This window comes from Agelaius tricolor, unplaced genomic scaffold, assembly GCF_023055355.1.
Source record: "Agelaius tricolor isolate 1412-34295 unplaced genomic scaffold, bAgeTri1.0.p SCAF_93, whole genome shotgun sequence".
NCBI classification, from domain to species: domain Eukaryota; kingdom Metazoa; phylum Chordata; class Aves; order Passeriformes; family Icteridae; genus Agelaius; species Agelaius tricolor.
Window position 1 is genome coordinate 54,410 of NW_027269353.1, and position 23,161 is coordinate 77,570.

Below are 23,161 nucleotides of genomic sequence, written 5' to 3' on the forward strand. Positions count from 1 at the left end.
GAGCGGCTGCACGGGGTGCCCACGGTGGGGAAAGGGCAGAGGGGGAGAGCAAGGCTCCAGTGTGGCCTGAGAGGGCTTGGCCATGTGCCCTGGGGCTGGGGGAGCTGTCACGGGGCAGGGAGGGCCAGGGCTGGCACTGGCTGCTCAGGGATGGGTTTGGCCCGTGTCCCTCCAAGCAGCGACTGCCCAAGCAGCTGCGCTGCCCCCGGGCTCCCCTCCCGGCCTGCTGGGCTTTGTTGGGTGGCACAGCCTGTGCCAAGGGGCGGCAAGGTGCCTGCAGGCCCCAGCTCTGGGGGAAAGGGAGAACGTCCTGCCCGCATGCAGCGTGCTGCCAGCTCAGCAGTGCAGCTCAGCAGGGGCTCACGCTCCCCACAGATTCTGTAGAGGCTCAAAACAAGACAGGAATACATGGTGTAAATCCACTTCAATGAACCCTTAGGATTTTCTGCTTGCAGGACTGGCACTCTTTACTGTGTCACTTGCCATGGCCTCTTTCCACAGTCATATCTTTCCCCCTTCATATGTCCTGCCAAACACCTAAGGGAGAACTGGATCTTTGATTGCACATCTCCCTGCCCATGCCCCATGTCCCTGTCACAGCTGCTTTACCAGCTTGTTGCTGTGCAGACGCTGCCACCGCCCAAACAAGGTCCTCTCCCGCTGAAGGCACTGGCCCTGCCCTCTGGCCCCTACTGAAGGTGAGCAGGGCTTGGCCCAGCTTTTCTGTTGCAATAAAGAGAAGGTGCCGTCACCCCAGTGTCCGGGTGGTAGCACCAGCAAAGCCCACTCGGCAGCAGCATGTAGGAAAAAATTAGGGAGGCCAAAGCTCATGTTGAACTTGAAATGGCCACTTCTGTAAAGGATAATAAAAAATGGTAATGTTCTTACAAATATATCAGTGGTAAAAGGAAGGGTAAGACACACCTTTGTTCTTTGGTAGATGTGGCAGGGAACTTAGTAACTGCAGATGAGGAGAAGGCAGAGGCGCTTAATGCCTTCTTTGCCTCAGTCTTTAGTGGGAAGACAACTTGTCCTCAGGACAACTGTCCTCCTGAGTTGGTAGATGGTGTGTCATGGTTTGACACTGGCACAATGCCAGTGCTCCCATGAAGATACCTTCTCCCTGGTAGCTGCTGTGAGATGTGACCAGGAATAAGCAAAGCAGGCTCCTACTTAGGAAAGAAAAGAAAACAGAACTTTATTAACGACTCTACAACTATAGATAAAAGGAACACACACACAGGGAAAATGAAAACCTTACAAATACATTTCCTCCTCCCCCCACCAAATTCCCAACACAATACATCTATTCCTCAAATCACCAACTCTTAGTCCAGCACCACTCTTCAAACAATCAATCCTCAGTTGATCAAGAGGAGAGGAGTCCTTCTTGTACCATGGGCTTCCCCTGGAAACACAGCTGAAGCCTCGTGTGTTTCCGTGTCACTCGTGGCACTGCCCGGAGTACATCTGCCGTCGTGACCTCTTCCTTTCCTGTCCAGTGCTCTCACCACTGAACACAGACCAGAGCTGCTTCTAGGGTTGTCTTTTTTTAAGGATGCTCTGTCCCGATCCAAAAAAGGCACAGTCTCTCCTTTGGGACACCTGTCCCCACAATCTCTCCTTTGGGACACCTGTCCCCCCCATATTTTTTCACCCCCTGGGGCCGAGGGGCACCAACACTGAACCCTCTTGGTTCTGAGGCATTGCCTCCCCCTGGATGCAGTCTCTGTATCACAAGGAACATGGTTCTGGCCATGGCTGTACAAAAAGAGTCCAGCAAAAGCCACTCCATCATCTCTTCCCACTAGGATTCTTCTCTACTCTTCCACTATTTCTCACTCACCCAGACCTGTCTCACACTTGCACATTTCCTTCTTCATCTTCCACTCTATCTTCTAGGAGAGGTCAATGATCTGTAAAGTTCTCATTCTCCAAAAAGGGGTTAAAAGCTCCTACAAGCGGCCGGTTGAACTCCCCCCTTCTTCTCCGTCGCAGCCGTGCTGCCGGCACAGGCCCATGTTTATCCAGTTTCAAGGTTACAGTCCCAGGCACCGGCTCTCTTTCTCTCTCTCTGTGTCTCTCAGGGGGGGCTGCCCGATGGCTCCCGGTGTCTCTCTCTCTTCCACCCTTCCACCCCCGGGCTCAGGCCTACCTCTCCCAGCCACATGGCTTTTCCCCTCCCCCTGCCCAGCCAGCAGCTGGGCCGGGGGAGAGACCCAAACTCCTTCCCGCTGGAAACCCAAAAGGACCCTCCCAGGGGAGAGCTCTGCTTTTAACCCTGTGTTCTCAGAGGCGGATCCATGTCCTAAATGGCCAGGTTAAATGCCAATATTAAAGCCTGAATATCCATTGGCCCAAAACACAGCATCCCAAAAAACACATTTCCAGTCAAACCACCACATGGTGTCAGGGAGCAGAATGGGCCCCCTGTTATCCAAGAGGAGGTAGTCAAAGAACTGCTGAGCACTTGGATGCTCATAATCTATGGGGCCAGATGGGATTCACCCCAGGGTGATGAGGGAACTGGCAGATGAACTTGCCAAGCTGCTCTCCATTATTTACCCGCAGCCCTGGCTCACTGCTGAGGTTCCAGATGACTGGAAGCTGGCCAATGTGACACCCATCCACCAAAGGGTGGAAAGGAGGATCCTGGTAATTACAGACCAGTTAGCCCGACCTTAGTACCCGGTGAGGTGATGGAATAGTTTATACTGAGTGTCATCACGGAGAATTTAGAGGATGGCCAGGGTATCAGAGCCAGCCAACAGGGGTTTAGCAGGCATAGGTTGTGCCTGACCAACCCGATCTCCTTTGCTGACCAGGCGACCCTCCTGGTGGATGCAGGAAAGGCTGTGGATGTGTCTATTTGGACTCCAGCAAGGCCTTTGGCACTGTGGAGTGTCCCACAGCACACTCCCGGAAAAGCTGCAGCCCACAGCTTGAACAGGAGAACACTTTGCTGGGTTAGGAACTGGATGGCCCAGAGAGTGGTGGTGAGCAGTGCTGCATCCAGCTGGCAGCCAGTCACCAGTGGTGTCCCTCAGGGCTCTGTGCTGGGGCCAGCTCTGTTCAATAGTTTTATTGACAACATGGATGAGGGGATTGAGTCTTTCATTATAAATCTGCAGATGACACTGGGCTGGGAGCTGTGTCCATCTGTTGGAAGGTAGGAGGGTTCTGCAGGGAGATCTGGAATGGTTGGAGGCATGGGCAGAGTCCAATAGGATGAAGTTTAGTAAGTCCAAGTGCCCAGTCCTGCATTTTGGCCACAATAACCCCCTGCAGCGTTCTAGGCTGGGGACGGTGTGGCTGGACAGCGCCCAGGCAGAAAGGGACCTGGGGGTGCTGCTCGACAGCCAGCTGAACGTGAGCCAGCAGCGTGTCCTGCTGGCCAAGAAGGCCAAGGGCATTCTGGCCTGGATCAGGAATAGTGTGGCCAGCAGGAGCAGGGAGGTCACTCTTCCCCTGTATTTGGCACTGGTGAGGCCTCACCTCGAGTGCTGTGTCCACTTCTGGCCCCTCAGTTTGGGAAGGACGTTGAGACGCTGAGCACATCCAGAGGAGGCAACGAGGCTGGTGAGGGGCTTGCAAAACAAACCCTGTGAGGAACCACTGAGGGAGCTGGGGGGTTTTAGCCTGGAGAAAAGGAGGCTCAGAGGTGAGCTTCTTCTACAACCCCCTGAAAGATGGAGCCCCCCAGGTCCACCCCACCTTATAGTCAGGCGGGGTTGGTGTCTTTCTCCAGGCAGCAGCTGGCAGAATGAGAGGACAAAGTCTCAAGCCATGCCAAGGGAAATATAGGTTGGTATTAGGAAAAAGTTTTTCATGGAAAGAGTGATAAGGTCCAGAAATGGCCTGTCCGGGGAGGTGGTGGAGTCACCATCCCTGGATGTGTTAAAAAAAAGACTGGATGTGACACTGGGTGCAATGGTTTAGTTGAGGTGTTGGGACATGGGTTGGACTGGATGATCTTCAAGGCCTATTCAAACTTGGTCATTCTGTGAATTCGGTGAATTCTGTAAATTCTGAGCATGCCAGGGACGCAGCCTGACCAGCAATGTCATCAGGCAAAACAAAGGCTTTGCTGAGCAGTGGCCCTTTGATGAAGCAAAATATTTACAATCAGGGCAGGCCGCTTGTACAGATGGGGGCACGCTCTAGGGGTGCAGCTGAGGCCATGAGGTCACAGCAGGCTCAGGGGTCACAGCAGGCTGAGGTCACAGTTGGCTCTGAGGTCACAGAGGTCCCAGACCCGGTGGTTGCACAGCAGCAGGAGGAGCGAGCAGTCAGTCCTTGAGCACAACTGTTGCGGCAGCAGCGGCGGTGGCAGCAGCGGTGCTGCCATTGGGACAGCGGCGTCAGGACAGCGGTGGCAGCAAGAGCTGCGGGACTGGCAGAGGGCAAGGCACCATGGCCCTTGCTCTGCGCCTCTTCCTCCTGCTCCTCCTGGCCGTGGCCCTGCCTGCCAGGGCTGCCCAGCCTGCTCCGCTGCAAGCGCGGCGAGCAGGTGAGCCGGCAGCCTGGCTCCCCTTTGCCGGGACAGCGCTCCCTGCTCCCCGGGAAGCGCTGGGGATGGTTTTCCCCAGGCCTTTAGGGAGAGTTTCCTCTGGGGAAGGGAGAGAGCCCCCTTGGGCCCTGGGCAGCCCCTGTTTCCTCTCCAGGGATGTGTCACAGGGCCTGCAAAGAGGGTGGAGAGTGGCCAGGAGCCAGCCCAGAGCTCCCCAGGCCCCTGTGCAGTTTGGCCTTGTCCATTGACACCTGGCTCCCATAGCCTTAGCCATCCCCCTTGCTGTGCCCAGTTCCCAGAGGTACAAAGAGATCCCAGCACACCACGGAAATGGTTCTGATCTCTGTTTCCCTCCAGATTGGTATCGCAAACTGCATTATCTAGATGCCCTACTGGATGACAGCTTGAAAATATTGGAGGATGCTGGAGGTAAGTTCTCCGTGTGCCTTTCCTTAGAGAATAACCCTATGTGTCTATGTGGCAAGAGCTCACTCATGAGCCATTTCCCTTAACGTAATCTCACTGTTGAAGGAATCTGGAATTCTTGACGTGCTCCTTCTGGAGCCCTGAGTGATCCCACAGGATCGCTGTCAGTGGGAGGAGGGAGCATTTAGCTGTCCATCGTCCTCCAATGTGCAATGGCTGTGTGTCCTTCCGCGTGCTCTGTGCAGCCACGGAGAAGAGCAGAGAGGGCAGGGCCCGGGCCCGGGGCTGTGCCCCGGGGCTGAGCCTCTCCTGCAGCCTGAGGATCTCCTACAGTGCCACGGGAGCTCTTCTGTCCTGCCTTTCTTTGCAGCTGAACCTGTTGCTGAAGGTGATCTGGATCCCAAACACACGTCCACAACTGAGCCTCTGGGAGATGGTGAGGGTAGGTCAAGGCCTTTCCCCCTTTGAGAGCTGCCAGCTCAGAGCCCAAAGCTCGGGCAGGGGGCCATGGCTGCAGGTGCCAGGACAGAGCCATGCACGTGTGTGCCCTCGCCCTGTGCGATCCCCTCACCGCTCCTGCGGCTCAGTGGGGCCGGGGAGCTGAGCAGAGATGGCAAAAGCTTCTGTGGCTGTTGAGTTACAGGGGTGGCTGCAGGGAGGACTTCTCCAGCTCCTTTGTTGGTTCCTGCACACAAGCCCAGCTCCCATCGCAGGGGTGAGTAGTGTGTCCCTGCTGACCCCACAGGCTGAGCCCTGCTTTTGTGGCATCCATTCATGGGAAATGGAAACATTTCTCTTAAGGTCCCCTGAGAATGAACAACAAACCTAGAGGAGTCACTAAATCCTTGGAGGCATCTAAACAGATGGACAAGATGCAGAGTGATCTGGAGAGGCGCCGTGGTGGGTGCATTTCCCTCAGCCTTGTCCTGGGGCTCAGCAGCCGGGGGCTTTGGCTGCACATCTGGACACGCCGTGCCCGGCACGGCGGGAAGGGATCCATGGCAGCCTCGCGGCTCCGCTGCTGCTTCCATGCCCTGCAGGGCTGTTTCCCAGCCTGGCCTGGCTGCAGCTTCTCCCCAGCCTCTGCAGGAAGGCATTGGGCATCAGCTGACCCGCAGCCCAAAGTGCACCACAGGCCATGCACACCCTGAGATCCCCTGGAATTTCCCAGTCTCTATCTAGGCTGATCAGTAAGGACGGGTGCTTTGATGACAGTGGGCCCTGGCCTACCCAGCAAGTTTTTGTCTTTGACAAGCATTGTCTCCTGAGGATGCCAGCTTTCCAGTGCGGAACAGCCCTATCTGATCCAGCTGTCTCTTTTCCTTTCTCCAGAAGCAGATGGAGAAGCTGCAGAGAAGGAAGCATTTCCTAGAGGAAGCAGGGGCTCATTGGCAGCCTCTGCTGCAGGAAGGGAGGCGATGCCAGGCCCAGTGCCAGGAGGTAATTGCTGTGCCTCTGGGCCTGAGCCCTGCTGAGGCTTGAGCTGCCCTCTCTGCTGCTCGGCACTGCGGGCACAGCCCGGACAAGACGGGCACAGCCCAGAGGAATTATCTCGAGCAGGCTCAGGGCACTCGGGTACTGAGCTGTCCTGCTGGGCTCCCTCCGTGGGAGACACGTCCCGAGACCTGGGAGCGGCTGCACGGAGTGCCCGTGGTGGGGAAAGGACAGAGTGGGAGAGCAAGGCTCCAGTGTGGCCTGAGAGGGCCTGACTACATCCTCTTCTGTTGGGGGAGCAATTTCAAAGGAAAGATAAATAAAGAGAGAGAGGGAGTCAGGAAGGGCGTAAGGGAGGGCAGGATGGAGGGAGGGATTATTGTGGCACTGCCTGCTGCATTTTTCCACTAGTGCTTTAGAAAGAGTTCCAGCTTTGGCCGTGAGAGAGCCCCAAGGCAACCTGGGCTGCTCCAGGCACCTCTCCAGGGATGTTGCACAGGGCCTGCAAAGGGAATGGGGATGGACCAGGAACCAGCCCAGAGCTCCCCAGGCCCCTGTGCAGCTTTGGCCATGTCCTTGCACATCTGGCTCCCTGGGCTTTAACCGACCCCCTTGCAGTGCTCATTTCCCAGAGGCAAAGGGGGACTCCAGCACACCATGGAACTGGGTCTGATCTGTGCTCGCTTCTAGATTGGGATCGCAAATTGCATTTTCTGGATGCCCTGCTGGATGATGGCTTGAAACTCTTGGAGAATGCAGGAGGCAAGTTCTCCTTATGCCTTTCATAACAGTGTCAATATCCTGGCATCGCTGCAGGTGCCAGGACAGAGCCATGCATGTGTGTGCCCTCGCCCTGCGCGATCCCCTCACCGCTCCTGCGGCTCAGTGGTGCCCGTGCAGCTGAGCAGAGATGACAGAAGCTTCTGTGGCTGTTGAGTTACAGGGGTGGCTGCAGGGAGGACTTCTCCAGCTCCTTTGCTGGTTCCTGCACACAAGCCCAGCTCCCATCGCAGGGGTGAGTAGTGTGTCCCTGCTGACCCCACAGGCTGAGCCCTGCTTTTGTGGCATCCATTCCTGGGAAATGGAACCATGTTGCTCTTAGGTCCTCCAACTGATAAGAACAAAGCTGCAGGACACAAGAAAGCCCATGAGCCACTCAAATTCATGCGGCAAATGCTGAAGGAAATGCTGCAGTCAGGACAAGGTGGGTGCATTCCCTCAGCCTTGTCCTGGGGCTCAGCAGCCGGGGGCTTTGGCTGCACATCTGGACACGCCGTGCCCGGCACAGTGGGAAGGGATCCATGGCAGCCTGGCTGCCCCGCTGCTGCTTCCACGCCCTGCGGGGCTGTTTCCCAGCCTGGCCTGGCTGCAGCTTCTCCCCAGCCTCTGCAGGATGGAATTGGGCATCAGCTGACAGGCAGCCCAAACTCCACCAAGGGCCTGAGATCCCCTGTGATTTTCCATCTCCAGGCTGATCAGTAAGGGCAGGTGTTTTGAAGAAAGTGGGCCCTGGCCTCTCCAAGCATTTTATATAATTTCCTGATACTTAACCATATCTTTCACAAGTGCTGGCTGCTGAAGAGGCCCACCTTCCCAGTGGGGAACAGCCCCACCTGATCCAGTTGTACCTCATCCTTTCTCCAGAAGCAGATGGAGAGCCTGTGCAGAAGGAAGCATTTCCCGGAGGCAGCAGTGGCTCATTGGCAGCCTCTGCTGCAGGAAGGGAGGCGATGCCAGGCCCAGTCCCAGGAGGTAATTGCTGTGCCTCTGGGCCTGAGCCCTGCTGAGGCTTGAGCTGCCCTCTCTGCTGCTCGGCACTGCGGGCACAGCCCAGACAAGATGGGCACAGCCCAGAGGAATTATCCCGAGCAGGCTCGGGGCACTCGGCTACTGAGCTGTCCTGCTGGGCTCCCTCCGTGGGAGACACGTCCCGAAACCTGGGAGCGGCTGCACGGGGTGCCCATGGTGGGGAAAGGGCAGAAGGAGAGAGCAAGGCTCCAGTGTGGCCTGAGAGGGCCTGGCTATGTCCCCTGGGGCTGGGGAAGGTGTCCCAGCAGAAGGAGGAAGGGTGATTGGGAAGAGAGGAGGGAGGGAGGTTGCAGCACTGCCTACTGCAGGTTTCCCCAGGGATGAAAGGAGGCTTTCCTTTGTGCAGCTGAGAGAACCAAAAGGGGCCTTGGCTGCTCCAGCCACCATACCAGGCACGTTACAGAGGGCCTGCAGCGAGGGTTGAGAGTGGCCAGGAGGCAGCCCAGAGCTCCCCAGGCCCCTGTGCAGCTTTGGCCTTGTCCATTCACATCTGGATCCCAGGGACTTAGCAGACCCCCTTGCAGTGCCCAGTTCCCTCAGGCAGAAAGGGATCCCAGCACACAATGGAAATGAATCTTATCTCTGCTAACTTCTAGACTGGGAGCAGGACATGGATTATCTGCAAGCCCTGCTGGAGTACGGCCTGAATCTCATAGGAAATGCTGGAGGCAAGTTCTCAATGTACCTTTCCTGAGAGAACTTGCAGAGACCAGGTGGCAAGAGCTCATATATGTGCCCTTTCCCTTAAGACCATTTCAAGGTTGATGGATTCAGGAAAATTTGCCCTGCTCCCTTCTGGAGCCCTGAGTGATCCCACAGGATCGCTGTCAGTGGGAGGAGGGAGCATTTAGCTGTCCATCCTCCTCCCATGTGCAATGGCCGTGTGTCCTTCCGTGTGCTCTGTGCAGCCACGGAGAAGAGCAGAGAGGGCAGGGGCCGGAGCCAGGGCTGTGCCCCGGGGCTGAGCCTCTCCTGCAGCCTGAGGATCTCCTACAGTGCCACGGGAGCTCTTCTGTCCTGCCTTTCTTTGCAGCTGAACCTGTTGCTGAAGGTGATCTGGCTTCCCAACACAAGTCTACAACTGAGCCTCTGGGAGATGGTGAGGGTAGGTCAAGGCCTTTCTGCTGGGAGAGCTGCCAGCTCAGAGCCCAAAGCTGGGCCAGGGGGGCATGGCTGCAGGTGCCAGGACAGAGCCATGCACGTGTGTGCCCTCGCCCTGTGCGATCCCCTCACCGCTCCTGCAGCTCAGGCCTGGTGGCTGGAAAAGGGAGAGCCCTGGCCCTGCCCCAAAAGCCAACACATTTTCTGAACCCTATCCCCATATTTGGCAAGCATGACATCCTGAAGATGCCAGCACCCATATCAGGAACACTTCCATCTGATTCAGCTTTCGATTTTCATTTATCAAGGGATGGACCAAATATCTCTACAGAAGGGGGCACAACCTGGAGGAAGCAGTGGCCAATTGGCAGCCCCTGCTGCAGGAAAGGAGGAGATGCCAGACGTGGGCACAGGCACAGGAGGTAATTGCTGTGCCGGGTTCATCCCTTGGCAGGGCTCTGTGGCAGCAGCTCTTCCCCCAGGGCCTGCCCTTGCATGGCCCGGCAGCAGCCAAAGCTGGAGGTGCCTCCGGAGGCTTGGAGGCCTCTGGAGCTCGTTCACAGCCCCGGGGAAAGGGGACTGGTGCACCAATGTCCCTCTCGCTGCAGCTGCTCCGGAGCCGGCCCTGAGTGCCCAGAGGCCCAAGGCACAGGAGCAGCCCCGAGCGGGAGCCCTGCCGCGAGCCCAGGGCCAGAGCCAGCCTTGGCTCCCGACTGGGCAGGGGCTGCACTGGGTCCTGACAGGGTCTGACTCTGTGCCCTGGGGCTGGGGGAGCTTTCACGGGGCAGGGAGGGCCAGGGCTGGCAGTGGCTGCTCAGAGATGGGTTTGGCCCGTGTCCCTCCCAGCAGCGACTGCCCAAGCAGCTGTGCTGGCCCCGGGCTCTCTTCCCGGCCTGCTGGGCTTTGTTGGGTGACACAGCCTGTGCCAAGGGGCGGCAAGGTGCCTGCAGGCCCCAGCTCTGGGGGAAAGGGAGAACGTCCTGCCCGCATGCAGCGTGCTGCCAGCTCAGCAGTGCAGCTCAGCACGGGCTCACGCTCCCCATTGCTCCCACAGGTGCAGCCAGCCCCACCACACGTGTTCCTGATTCCCAGAAGGGCCCTGGAAGGGGTTTCTGTAAGGGAACAGGCTGCTGGCTAGGGTTAATAGCAGGCCTGCTTCTTGTGGAGCTTATCTTTATTTTATGCTGTTTCCAAATTTGGAATTACTGGAAGAGAAAAAGGTGAGTGTTTTGTTCATCTTTTCCTCAAAGAACTTCTTTTGAAAGCCCACTGCGAACAGGAAACATTCCCACTGAGGCTGCAGTGGAGTTGTGGCCAGTCCATGATTGTCCAAAGAACTCTGCTGAGGGTTCTGCTGCTGCCCAGAGCTTTCATTGGCCTCTTAATGGCTGGGCCTTGTCCTGGGGGGCCCGCTGGGGCTGCAGCCAGTGCTGGCGCCCACTGAGGCTGCCTGGCCCAGAGCAGCCCCAGGGGCACAGGGCAGAGGCAAAGCAAGGTGGGGAGGAGAAAGAGCAGGGACGAGATTGCCCTCGAAAGGCAGAGGCGCTCTGGGGCCCGCTCCTGGCCAGGGAGCCTGCCCAGAGCCGTCCCCTGCTGGCCGGGGCCTCGAGGGACAGCTGTGCAGCTGGGCCAAGCTGCGCCAGCAGCTCCAGCCGTGCTGGGGAGCCTTGCCAGCTCTGGGCCCTGCTGTGCACGAGGCTCCCTGTGTGCCACTGGCAGCTGGGGCCTCAGCCACCTCCTCTCTTCACAGGAGCGCCTCTGCAGCTTCACAAGACCGGCCAGGGACTTCAGTGTGGGAGAACTGGACCTGTCATCTTGCATCTCCGTGCCCGTGTCCATTGTCCCTTCCACAGGTGCATTACCAGCTTATTGTTGGAAAAATCCTGCAACCACTACGCAGAACAGCACCCCCTGTCCCCGAAGGGACTGGCCGTGATCTCCTGTCAGGGCAAGAGGTGCAGCCCTGCAAGCCAGGGACTGGCTTTTGAGGAAAATGATACTTCCTTCTAAAAATTTAAGAGGTTTATTAAAAATTTATTTAAAATATCACAGAAGACTGAATAGGAAATTATTATAGCACCAGGAGTAGAGGATTTTCCCACCATATGCTCATCTACAGAAGGGAGGTTTCACTTTTTAACTCACTTGCCCTTCTTCAAGTTCTGTCCATCGACCTATTATTTGCTGTCCAGTGGTGCAGTTTAATTCCTTACATCTCGATTGGAGGTCAGGTGCTGCTGTCATAACAAGGTGACCCTCCTAATGTCCTGAACTCGCGTCACCCCATTCTAACAATGCAAGGGGAGGTAAAACATAACTATAAGTCTATAAAACTTCTCTTAACATATATACATTATATTTGTCTTTGAATTGTGAGAGTCAACTGTCACATTACTCATCTATCACAGGCTTGAGTCCAGCTCCAGCTCAGGTGTTTCTGTGCTACCGCCAGCACTGGCAGAGCTGCTTGTCTGGGCACAGCCAGGGCTGGGCAGGCAGCAGCCACGCATGGGGCTCGTGAGATCAACAGCACCCTCTTGTTATCTTTGTTTTTCATTTGTAGCATTTAGAAAAGTTTTTCATAGAATACAGAGCCCAGATGTTTGTTTCCCTTTACCCCAACAGATCTCTATTTGTCAAAGTAGATTTACAGTTACAGAAACCTAGAATCTTCTGACACTTTGTCAATAAAAAATAAAATTGCTTTTAATTCTTCATGTTTATTCTTGCACAGCCCAGAAAAGACAGGCACAGCCCAGAGGCATTGTCCCGAGCAGGCTCAGGGCACTCGGGTACTGAGCTGTCCTGCTGGGCTCCCTCCGTGGGACACAAGTCCCGAAAACCTGGGAGCGGCTGCACGGGGTGCCCACGGTGGGGAAAGGGCAGAGGGGGAGAGCAAGGCTCCAGTGTGGCCTGAGAGGGCTTGGCCATGTGCCCTGGGGCTGGGGGAGCTGTCACGGGGCAGGGAGGGCCAGGGCTGGCACTGGCTGCTCAGGGATGGGTTTGGCCCGTGTCCCTCCAAGCAGCGACTGCCCAAGCAGCTGCGCTGCCCCCGGGCTCCCCTCCCGGCCTGCTGGGCTTTGTTGGGTGGCACAGCCTGTGCCAAGGGGCGGCAAGGTGCCTGCAGGCCCCAGCTCTGGGGGAAAGGGAGAAGGTCCTGCCCGCATGCAGCGTGCTGCCAGCTCAGCAGTGCAGCTCAGCAGGGGCTCACGCTCCCCACAGATTCTGTAGAGGCTCAAAACAAGACAGGAATACATGGTGTAAATCCACTTCAATGAACCCTTAGGATTTTCTGCTTGCAGGACTGGCACTCTTTACTGTGTCACTTGCCATGGCCTCTTTCCACAGTCATATCTTTCCCCCTTCATATGTCCTGCCAAACACCTAAGGGAGAACTGGATCTTTGATTGCACATCTCCCTGCCCATGCCCCATGTCCCTGTCACAGCTGCTTTACCAGCTTGTTGCTGTGCAGACGCTGCCACCGCCCAAACAAGGTCCTCTCCCGCTGAAGGCACTGGCCCTGCCCTCTGGCCCCTACTGAAGGTGAGCAGGGCTTGGCCCAGCTTTTCTGTTGCAATAAAGAGAAGGTGCCGTCACCCCAGTGTCCGGGTGGTAGCACCAGCAAAGCCCACTCGGCAGCAGCATGTAGGAAAAAATTAGGGAGGCCAAAGCTCATGTTGAACTTGAAATGGCCACTTCTGTAAAGGATAATAAAAAATGGTAATGTTCTTACAAATATATCAGTGGTAAAAGGAAGGGTAAGACACACCTTTGTTCTTTGGTAGATGTGGCAGGGAACTTAGTAACTGCAGATGAGGAGAAGGCAGAGGCGCTTAATGCCTTCTTTGCCTCAGTCTTTAGTGGGAAGACAACTTGTCCTCAGGACAACTGTCCTCCTGAGTTGGTAGATGGTGTGTCATGGTTTGACACTGGCACAATGCCAGTGCTCCCATGAAGATACCTTCTCCCTGGTAGCTGCTGTGAGATGTGACCAGGAATAAGCAAAGCAGGCTCCTACTTAGGAAAGAAAAGAAAACAGAACTTTATTAACGACTCTACAACTATAGATAAAAGGAACACACACACAGGGAAAATGAAAACCTTACAAATACATTTCCTCCTCCCCCCACCAAATTCCCAACACAATACATCTATTCCTCAAATCACCAACTCTTAGTCCAGCACCACTCTTCAAACAATCAATCCTCAGTTGATCAAGAGGAGAGGAGTCCTTCTTGTACCATGGGCTTCCCCTGGAAACACAGCTGAAGCCTCGTGTGTTTCCGTGTCACTCGTGGCACTGCCCGGAGTACATCTGCCGTCGTGACCTCTTCCTTTCCTGTCCAGTGCTCTCACCACTGAACACAGACCAGAGCTGCTTCTAGGGTTGTCTTTTTTTAAGGATGCTCTGTCCCGATCCAAAAAAGGCACAGTCTCTCCTTTGGGACACCTGTCCCCACAATCTCTCCTTTGGGACACCTGTCCCCCCCATATTTTTTCACCCCCTGGGGCCGAGGGGCACCAACACTGAACCCTCTTGGTTCTGAGGCATTGCCTCCCCCTGGATGCAGTCTCTGTATCACAAGGAACATGGTTCTGGCCATGGCTGTACAAAAAGAGTCCAGCAAAAGCCACTCCATCATCTCTTCCCACTAGGATTCTTCTCTACTCTTCCACTATTTCTCACTCACCCAGACCTGTCTCACACTTGCACATTTCCTTCTTCATCTTCCACTCTATCTTCTAGGAGAGGTCAATGATCTGTAAAGTTCTCATTCTCCAAAAAGGGGTTAAAAGCTCCTACAAGCGGCCGGTTGAACTCCCCCCTTCTTCTCCGTCGCAGCCGTGCTGCCGGCACAGGCCCATGTTTATCCAGTTTCAAGGTTACAGTCCCAGGCACCGGCTCTCTTTCTCTCTCTCTGTGTCTCTCAGGGGGGGCTGCCCGATGGCTCCCGGTGTCTCTCTCTCTTCCACCCTTCCACCCCCGGGCTCAGGCCTACCTCTCCCAGCCACATGGCTTTTCCCCTCCCCCTGCCCAGCCAGCAGCTGGGCCGGGGGAGAGACCCAAACTCCTTCCCGCTGGAAACCCAAAAGGACCCTCCCAGGGGAGAGCTCTGCTTTTAACCCTGTGTTCTCAGAGGCGGATCCATGTCCTAAATGGCCAGGTTAAATGCCAATATTAAAGCCTGAATATCCATTGGCCCAAAACACAGCATCCCAAAAAACACATTTCCAGTCAAACCACCACATGGTGTCAGGGAGCAGAATGGGCCCCCTGTTATCCAGGAGGAGGTAGTCAAAGAACTGCTGAGCACTTGGATGCTCATAATCTATGGGGCCAGATGGGATTCACCCCAGGGTGATGAGGGAACTGGCAGATGAACTTGCCAAGCTGCTCTCCATTATTTACCCGCAGCCCTGGCTCACTGCTGAGGTTCCAGATGACTGGAAGCTGGCCAATGTGACACCCATCCACCAAAGGGTGGAAAGGAGGATCCTGGTAATTACAGACCAGTTAGCCCGACCTTAGTACCCGGTGAGGTGATGGAATAGTTTATACTGAGTGTCATCACAGAGAATTTAGAGGATGGCCAGGGTATCAGAGCCAGCCAACAGGGGTTTAGCAGGCATAGGTTGTGCCTGACCAACCCGATCTCCTTTGCTGACCAGGCGACCCTCCTGGTGGATGCAGGAAAGGCTGTGGATGTGTCTATTTGGACTCCAGCAAGGCCTTTGGCACTGTGGAGTGTCCCACAGCACACTCCCGGAAAAGCTGCAGCCCACAGCTTGAACAGGAGAACACTTTGCTGGGTTAGGAACTGGATGGCCCAGAGAGTGGTGGTGAGCAGTGCTGCATCCAGCTGGCAGCCAGTCACCAGTGGTGTCCCTCAAGGCTCTGTGCTGGGGCCAGCTCTGTTCAATAGTTTTATTGACAACATGGATGAGGGGATTGAGTCTTTCATTATAAATCTGCAGATGACACTGGGCTGGGAGCTGTGTCCATCTGTTGGAAGGTAGGAGGGTTCTGCAGGGAGATCTGGAATGGTTGGAGGCATGGGCAGAGTCCAATAGGATGAAGTTTAGTAAGTCCAAGTGCCCAGTCCTGCATTTTGGCCACAATAACCCCCTGCAGCGTTCTAGGCTGGGGACGGTGTGGCTGGACAGCGCCCAGGCAGAAAGGGACCTGGGGGTGCTGCTCGACAGCCAGCTGAACGTGAGCCAGCAGCGTGCCCTGCTGGCCAAGAAGGCCAAGGGCATTCTGGCCTGGATCAGGAATAGTGTGGCCAGCAGGAGCAAGAGAGGTCACTCTTCCCCTGTATTTGGCACTGGTGAGGCCTCACCTCGAGTGCTGTGTCCACTTCTGGCCCCTCAGTTTGGGAAGGACGTTGAGACGCTGAGCACATCCAGAGGAGGCAACGAGGCTGGTGAGGGGCTTGCAAAACAAACCCTGTGAGGAACCACTGAGGGAGCTGGGGGGTTTTAGCCTGGAGAAAAGGAGGCTCAGAGGTGAGCTTCTTCTACAACCCCCTGAAAGATGGAGCCCCCCAGGTCCACCCCACCTTATAGTCAGGCGGGGTTGGTGTCTTTCTCCAGGCAGCAGCTGGCAGAATGAGAGGACAAAGTCTCAAGCCATGCCAAGGGAAATATAGGTTGGTATTAGGAAAAAGTTTTTCATGGAAAGAGTGATAAGGTCCAGAAATGGCCTGTCCGGGGAGGTGGTGGAGTCACCATCCCTGGATGTGTTAAAAAAAAGACTGGATGTGACACTGGGTGCAATGGTTTAGTTGAGGTGTTGGGACATGGGTTGGACTGGATGATCTTCAAGGCCTATTCAAACTTGGTCATTCTGTGAATTCGGTGAATTCTGTAAATTCTGAGCATGCCAGGGACACAGCCTGACCAGCAATGTCATCAGGCAAAACAAAGGCTTTGCTGAGCAGTGGCCCTTTGATGAAGCAAAATATTTACAATCAGGGCAGGCCGCTTGTACAGATGGGGGCACGCTCTAGGGGTGCAGCTGAGGCCATGAGGTCACAGCAGGCTCAGGGGTCACAGCAGGCTGAGGTCACAGTTGGCTCTGAGGTCACAGAGGTCCCAGACCCGGTGGTTGCACAGCAGCAGGAGGAGCGAGCAGTCAGTCCTTGAGCACAACTGTTGCGGCAGCAGCGGCGGTGGCAGCAGCGGTGCTGCCATTGGGACAGCGGCGTCAGGACAGCGGTGGCAGCAAGAGCTGCGGGACTGGCAGAGGGCAAGGCACCATGGCCCTTGCTCTGCGCCTCTTCCTCCTGCTCCTCCTGGCCGTGGCCCTGCCTGCCAGGGCTGCCCAGCCTGCTCCGCTGCAAGCGCGGCGAGCAGGTGAGCCGGCAGCCTGGCTCCCCTTTGCCGGGACAGCGCTCCCTGCTCCCCGGGAAGCGCTGGGGATGGTTTTCCCCAGGCCTTTAGGGAGAGTTTCCTCTGGGGAAGGGAGAGAGCCCCCTTGGGCCCTGGGCAGCCCCTGTTTCCTCTCCAGGGATGTGTCACAGGGCCTGCAAAGAGGGTGGAGAGTGGCCAGGAGCCAGCCCAGAGCTCCCCAGGCCCCTGTGCAGTTTGGCCTTGTCCATTGACACCTGGCTCCCATAGCCTTAGCCATCCCCCTTGCTGTGCCCAGTTCCCAGAGGTACAAAGAGATCCCAGCACACCACGGAAATGGTTCTGATCTCTGTTTCCCTCCAGATTGGTATCGCAAACTGCATTATCTAGATGCCCTACTGGATGACAGCTTGAAAATATTGGAGGATGCTGGAGGTAAGTTCTCCGTGTGCCTTTCCTTAGAGAATAACCCTATGTGTCTATGTGGCAAGAGCTCACTCATGAGCCATTTCCCTTAACGTAATCTCACTGTTGAAGGAATCTGGAATTCTTGACGTGCTCCTTCTGGAGCCCTGAGTGATCCCACAGGATCGCTGTCAGTGGGAGGAGGGAGCATTTAGCTGTCCATCGTCCTCCAATGTGCAATGGCTGTGTGTCCTTCCGTGTGCTCTGTGCAGCCATGGAGAAGAGCAGAGAGGGCAGGGCCCGGGCCCGGGGCTGTGCCCCGGGGCTGAGCCTCTCCTGCAGCCTGAGGATCTCCTACAGTGCCACGGGAGCTCTTCTGTCCTGCCTTTCTTTGCAGCTGAACCTGTTGCTGAAGGTGATCTGGATCCCAAACACACGTCCACAACTGAGCCTCTGGGAGATGGTGAGGGTAGGTCAAGGCCTTTCCCCCTTTGAGAGCTGCCAGCTCAGAGCCCAAAGCTCGGGCAGGGGGGCATCACTGCAGGTGCCAGGACAGAGCCATGCACGTGTGTGCCCTCGCCCTGTGCGATCCCCTCACCGCTCCTGCGGCTCAGTGGTGCCCGAGCAGCTGAGCAGAGATGGCAGAAGCTTCTGTGGCTGTTGAGTTACAGGGGTGGCTGCAGGGAGGACTTCTCCAGCTCCTTTGCTGGTTCCTGCACACAAACCCGGCTCCCATCGCAGGGGTGAGTAGTGTGTCCCTGCTTGCCCCACAGGCTGAGCCCTGCTTTTGTGGCATCCATTCATGGGAAATGGAAACATTTCTCTTAAGGTCCCCTGAGAATGAACAACAAACCTAGAGGAGTCACTAAATCCTTGGAGGCATCTAAACAGATGGACAAGATGCAGAGTGATCTGGAGAGGCGCCGTGGTGGGTGCATTTCCCTCAGCCTTGTCCTGGGGCTCAGCAGCCGGGGGCTTTGGCTGCACATCTGGACACGCCGTGCCCGGCACGGCGGGAAGGGATCCATGGCAGCCTCACGGCCCCGCTGCTGCTTCCATGCCCTGCAGGGCTGTTTCCCAGCCTGGCCTGGCTGCAGCTTCTCCCCAGCCTCTGCAGGAAGGCATTGGGCATCAGCTGACCCGCAGCCCAAAGTGCACCACAGGCCATGCACACCCTGAGATCCCCTGGAATTTCCCAGTCTCTATCTAGGCTGATCAGTAAGGACGGGTGCTTTGATGACAGTGGGCCCTGGCCTACCCAGCAAGTTTTTGTCTTTGACAAGCATTGTCTCCTGAGGATGCCAGCTTTCCAGTGCGGAACAGCCCTATCTGATCCAGCTGTCTCTTTTCCTTTCTCCAGAAGCAGATGGAGAAGCTGCAGAGAAGGAAGCATTTCCTAGAGGAAGCAGGGGCTCATTGGCAGCCTCTGCTGCAGGAAGGGAGGCGATGCCAGGCCCAGTGCCAGGAGGTAATTGCTGTGCCTCTGGGCCTGAGCCCTGCTGAGGCTTGAGCTGCCCTCTCTGCTGCTCGGCACTGCGGGCACAGCCCGGACAAGACGGGCACAGCCCAGAGGAATTATCTCGAGCAGGCTCAGGGCACTCGGGTACTGAGCTGTCCTGCTGGGCTCCCTCCGTGGGAGACACGTCCCGAGACCTGGGAGCGGCTGCACGGAGTGCCCGTGGTGGGGAAAGGACAGAGTGGGAGAGCAAGGCTCCAGTGTGGCCTGAGAGGGCCTGACTACATCCTCTTCTGTTGGGGGAGCAATTTCAAAGGAAAGATAAATAAAGAGAGAGAGGGAGTCAGGAAGGGCGTAAGGGAGGGCAGGATGGAGGGAGGGATTATTGTGGCACTGCCTGCTGCATTTTTCCACTAGTGCTTTAGAAAGAGTTCCAGCTTTGGCCGTGAGAGAGCCCCAAGGCAACCTGGGCTGCTCCAGGCACCTCTCCAGGGATGTTGCACAGGGCCTGCAAAGGGAATGGGGATGGACCAGGAACCAGCCCAGAGCTCCCCAGGCCCCTGTGCAGCTTTGGCCATGTCCTTGCACATCTGGCTCCCTGGGCTTTAACCGACCCCCTTGCAGTGCTCATTTCCCAGAGGCAAAGGGGGACTCCAGCACACCATGGAACTGGGTCTGATCTGTGCTCGCTTCTAGATTGGGATCGCAAATTGCATTTTCTGGATGCCCTGCTGGATGATGGCTTGAAACTCTTGGAGAATGCAGGAGGCAAGTTCTCCTTATGCCTTTCATAACAGTGTCAATATCCTGGCATCGCTGCAGGTGCCAGGACAGAGCCATGCATGTGTGTGCCCTCGCCCTGCGCGATCCCCTCACCGCTCCTGCGGCTCAGTGGTGCCCGTGCAGCTGAGCAGAGATGACAGAAGCTTCTGTGGCTGTTGAGTTACAGGGGTGGCTGCAGGGAGGACTTCTCCAGCTCCTTTGCTGGTTCCTGCACACAAGCCCAGCTCCCATCGCAGGGGTGAGTAGTGTGTCCCTGCTGACCCCACAGGCTGAGCCCTGCTTTTGTGGCATCCATTCCTGGGAAATGGAACCATGTTGCTCTTAGGTCTTCCAACTGGTAAGAACAAAGCTGCAGGACACAAGAAAGCCCATGAGCCACTCAAATTCATGCGGCAAATGCTGAAGGAAATGCTGCAGTCAGGACAAGGTGGGTGCATTCCCTCAGCCTTGTCCTGGGGCTCAGCAGCCGGGGGCTTTGGCTGCACATCTGGACACGCCGTGCCCGGCACAGTGGGAAGGGATCCATGGCAGCCTGGCTGCCCCGCTGCTGCTTCCACGCCCTGCGGGGCTGTTTCCCAGCCTGGCCTGGCTGCAGCTTCTCCCCAGCCTCTGCAGGATGGAATTTGGCATCAGCTGACAGGCAGCCCAAACTCCACCAAGGGCCTGAGATCCCCTGTGATTTTCCATCTCCAGGCTGATCAGTAAGGGCAGGTGTTTTGAAGAAAGTGGGCCCTGGCCTCTCCAAACATTTTATATAATTTCCTGATACTTAACCATATCTTTCACAAGTGCTGGCTGCTGAAGAGGCCCACCTTCCCAGTGGGGAACAGCCCCACCTGATCCAGTTGTACCTCATCCTTTCTCCAGAAGCAGATGGAGAGCCTGTGCAGAAGGAAGCATTTCCCGGAGGCAGCAGTGGCTCATTGGCAGCCTCTGCTGCAGGAAGGGAGGCGATGCCAGGCCCAGTGCCAGGAGGTAATTGCTGTGCCTCTGGGCCTGAGCCCTGCTGAGGCTTGAGCTGCCCTCTCTGCTGCTCGGCACTGCGGGCACAGCCCAGACAAGACGGGCACAGCCCAGAGGAATTATCCCGAGCAGGCTCGGGGCACTCGGCTACTGAGCTGTCCTGCTGGGCTCCCTCCGTGGGAGACACGTCCCGAAACCTGGGAGCGGCTGCACGGGGTGCCCATGGTGGGGAAAGGGCAGAAGGAGAGAGCAAGGCTCCAGTGTGGCCTGAGAGGGCCTGGCTATGTCCCCTGGGGCTGGGGAAGGTGTCCCAGCAGAAGGAGGAAGGGTGATTGGGAAGAGAGGAGGGAGGGAGGTTGCAGCACTGCCTACTGCAGGTTTCCCCAGGGATGAAAGGAGGCTTTCCTTTGTGCAGCTGAGAGAACCAAAAGGGGCCTTGGCTGCTCCAGCCACCATACCAGGCACGTTACAGAGGGCCTGCAGCGAGGGTTGAGAGTGGCCAGGAGGCAGCCCAGAGCTCCCCAGGCCCCTGTGCAGCTTTGGCCTTGTCCATTCACATCTGGATCCCAGGGACTTAGCAGACCCCCTTGCAGTGCCCAGTTCCCTCAGGCAGAAAGGGATCCCAGCACACAATGGAAATGAATCTTATCTCTGCTAACTTCTAGACTGGGAGCAGGACATGGATTATCTGCAAGCCCTGCTGGAGTACGGCCTGAATCTCATAGGAAATGCTGGAGGCAAGTTCTCAATGTACCTTTCCTGAGAGAACTTGCAGAGACCAGGTGGCAAGAGCTCATATATGTGCCCTTTCCCTTAAGACCATTTCAAGGTTGATGGATTCAGGAAAATTTGCCCTGCTCCCTTCTGGAGCCCTGAGTGATCCCACAGGATCGCTGTCAGTGGGAGGAGGGAGCATTTAGCTGTCCATCCTCCTCCCATGTGCAATGGCCGTGTGTCCTTCCGTGTGCTCTGTGCAGCCACGGAGAAGAGCAGAGAGGGCAGGGGCCGGAGCCAGGGCTGTGCCCCGGGGCTGAGCCTCTCCTGCAGCCTGAGGATCTCCTACAGTGCCACGGGAGCTCTTCTGTCCTGCCTTTCTTTGCAGCTGAACCTGTTGCTGAAGGTGATCTGGCTTCCCAACACAAGTCTACAACTGAGCCTCTGGGAGATGGTGAGGGTAGGTCAAGGCCTTTCTGCTGGGAGAGCTGCCAGCTCAGAGCCCAAAGCTGGGCCAGGGGGGCATGGCTGCAGGTGCCAGGACAGAGCCATGCACGTGTGTGCCCTCGCCCTGCGCGATCCCCTCACCGCTCCTGCAGCTCAGGCCTGGTGGCTGGAAAAGGGAGAGCCCCGGCCCTGCCCCAAAAGCCAACACATTTTCTGAACCCTATCCCCATATTTGGCAAGCATGACATCCTGAAGATGCCAGCACCCATATCAGGAACACTTCCATCTGATTCAGCTTTCGATTTTCATTTATCAAGGGATGGACCAAATATCTCTACAGAAGGGGGCACAACCTGGAGGAAGCAGTGGCCAATTGGCAGCCCCTGCTGCAGGAAAGGAGGAGATGCCAGACGTGGGCACAGGCACAGGAGGTAATTGCTGTGCCGGGTTCATCCCTTGGCAGGGCTCTGTGGCAGCAGCTCTTCCCCCAGGGCCTGCCCTTGCATGGCCCGGCAGCAGCCAAAGCTGGAGGTGCCTCCGGAGGCTTGGAGGCCTCTGGAGCTCGTTCACAGCCCCGGGGAAAGGGGACTGGTGCACCAATGTCCCTCTCGCTGCAGCTGCTCCGGAGCCGGCCCTGAGTGCCCAGAGGCCCAAGGCACAGGAGCAGCCCCGAGCGGGAGCCCTGCCGCGAGCCCAGGGCCAGAGCCAGCCTTGGCTCCCGACTGGGCAGGGGCTGCACTGGGTCCTGACAGGGTCTGACTCTGTGCCCTGGGGCTGGGGGAGCTTTCACGGGGCAGGGAGGGCCAGGGCTGGCAGTGGCTGCTCAGAGATGGGTTTGGCCCGTGTCCCTCCCAGCAGCGACTGCCCAAGCAGCTGTGCTGGCCCCGGGCTCTCTTCCTGGCCTGCTGGGCTTTGTTGGGTGACACAGCCTGTGCCAAGGGGCGGCAAGGTGCCTGCAGGCCCCAGCTCTGGGGGAAAGGGAGAACGTCCTGCCCGCATGCAGCGTGCTGCCAGCTCAGCAGTGCAGCTCAGCACGGGCTCACGCTCCCCATTGCTCCCACAGGTGCAGCCAGCCCCACCACACGTGTTCCTGATTCCCAGAAGGGCCCTGGAAGGGGTTTCTGTAAGGGAACAGGCTGCTGGCTAGGGTTAATAGCAGGCCTGCTTCTTGTGGAGCTTATCTTTATTTTATGCTGTTTCCAAATTTGGAATTACTGGAAGAGAAAAAGGTGAGTGTTTTGTTCATCTTTTCCTCAAAGAACTTCTTTTGAAAGCCCACTGCGAACAGGAAACATTCCCACTGAGGCTGCAGTGGAGTTGTGGCCAGTCCATGATTGTCCAAAGAACTCTGCTGAGGGTTCTGCTGCTGCCCAGAGCTTTCATTGGCCTCTTAATGGCTGGGCCTTGTCCTGGGGGGCCCGCTGGGGCTGCAGCCAGTGCTGGCGCCCACTGAGGCTGCCTGGCCCAGAGCAGCCCCAGGGGCACAGGGCAGAGGCAAAGCAAGGTGGGGAGGAGAAAGAGCAGGGACGAGATTGCCCTCGAAAGGCAGAGGCGCTCTGGGGCCCGCTCCTGGCCAGGGAGCCTGCCCAGAGCCGTCCCCTGCTGGCCGGGGCCTCGAGGGACAGCTGTGCAGCTGGGCCAAGCTGCGCCAGCAGCTCCAGCCGTGCTGGGGAGCCTTGCCAGCTCTGGGCCCTGCTGTGCACGAGGCTCCCTGTGTGCCACTGGCAGCTGGGGCCTCAGCCACCTCCTCTCTTCACAGGA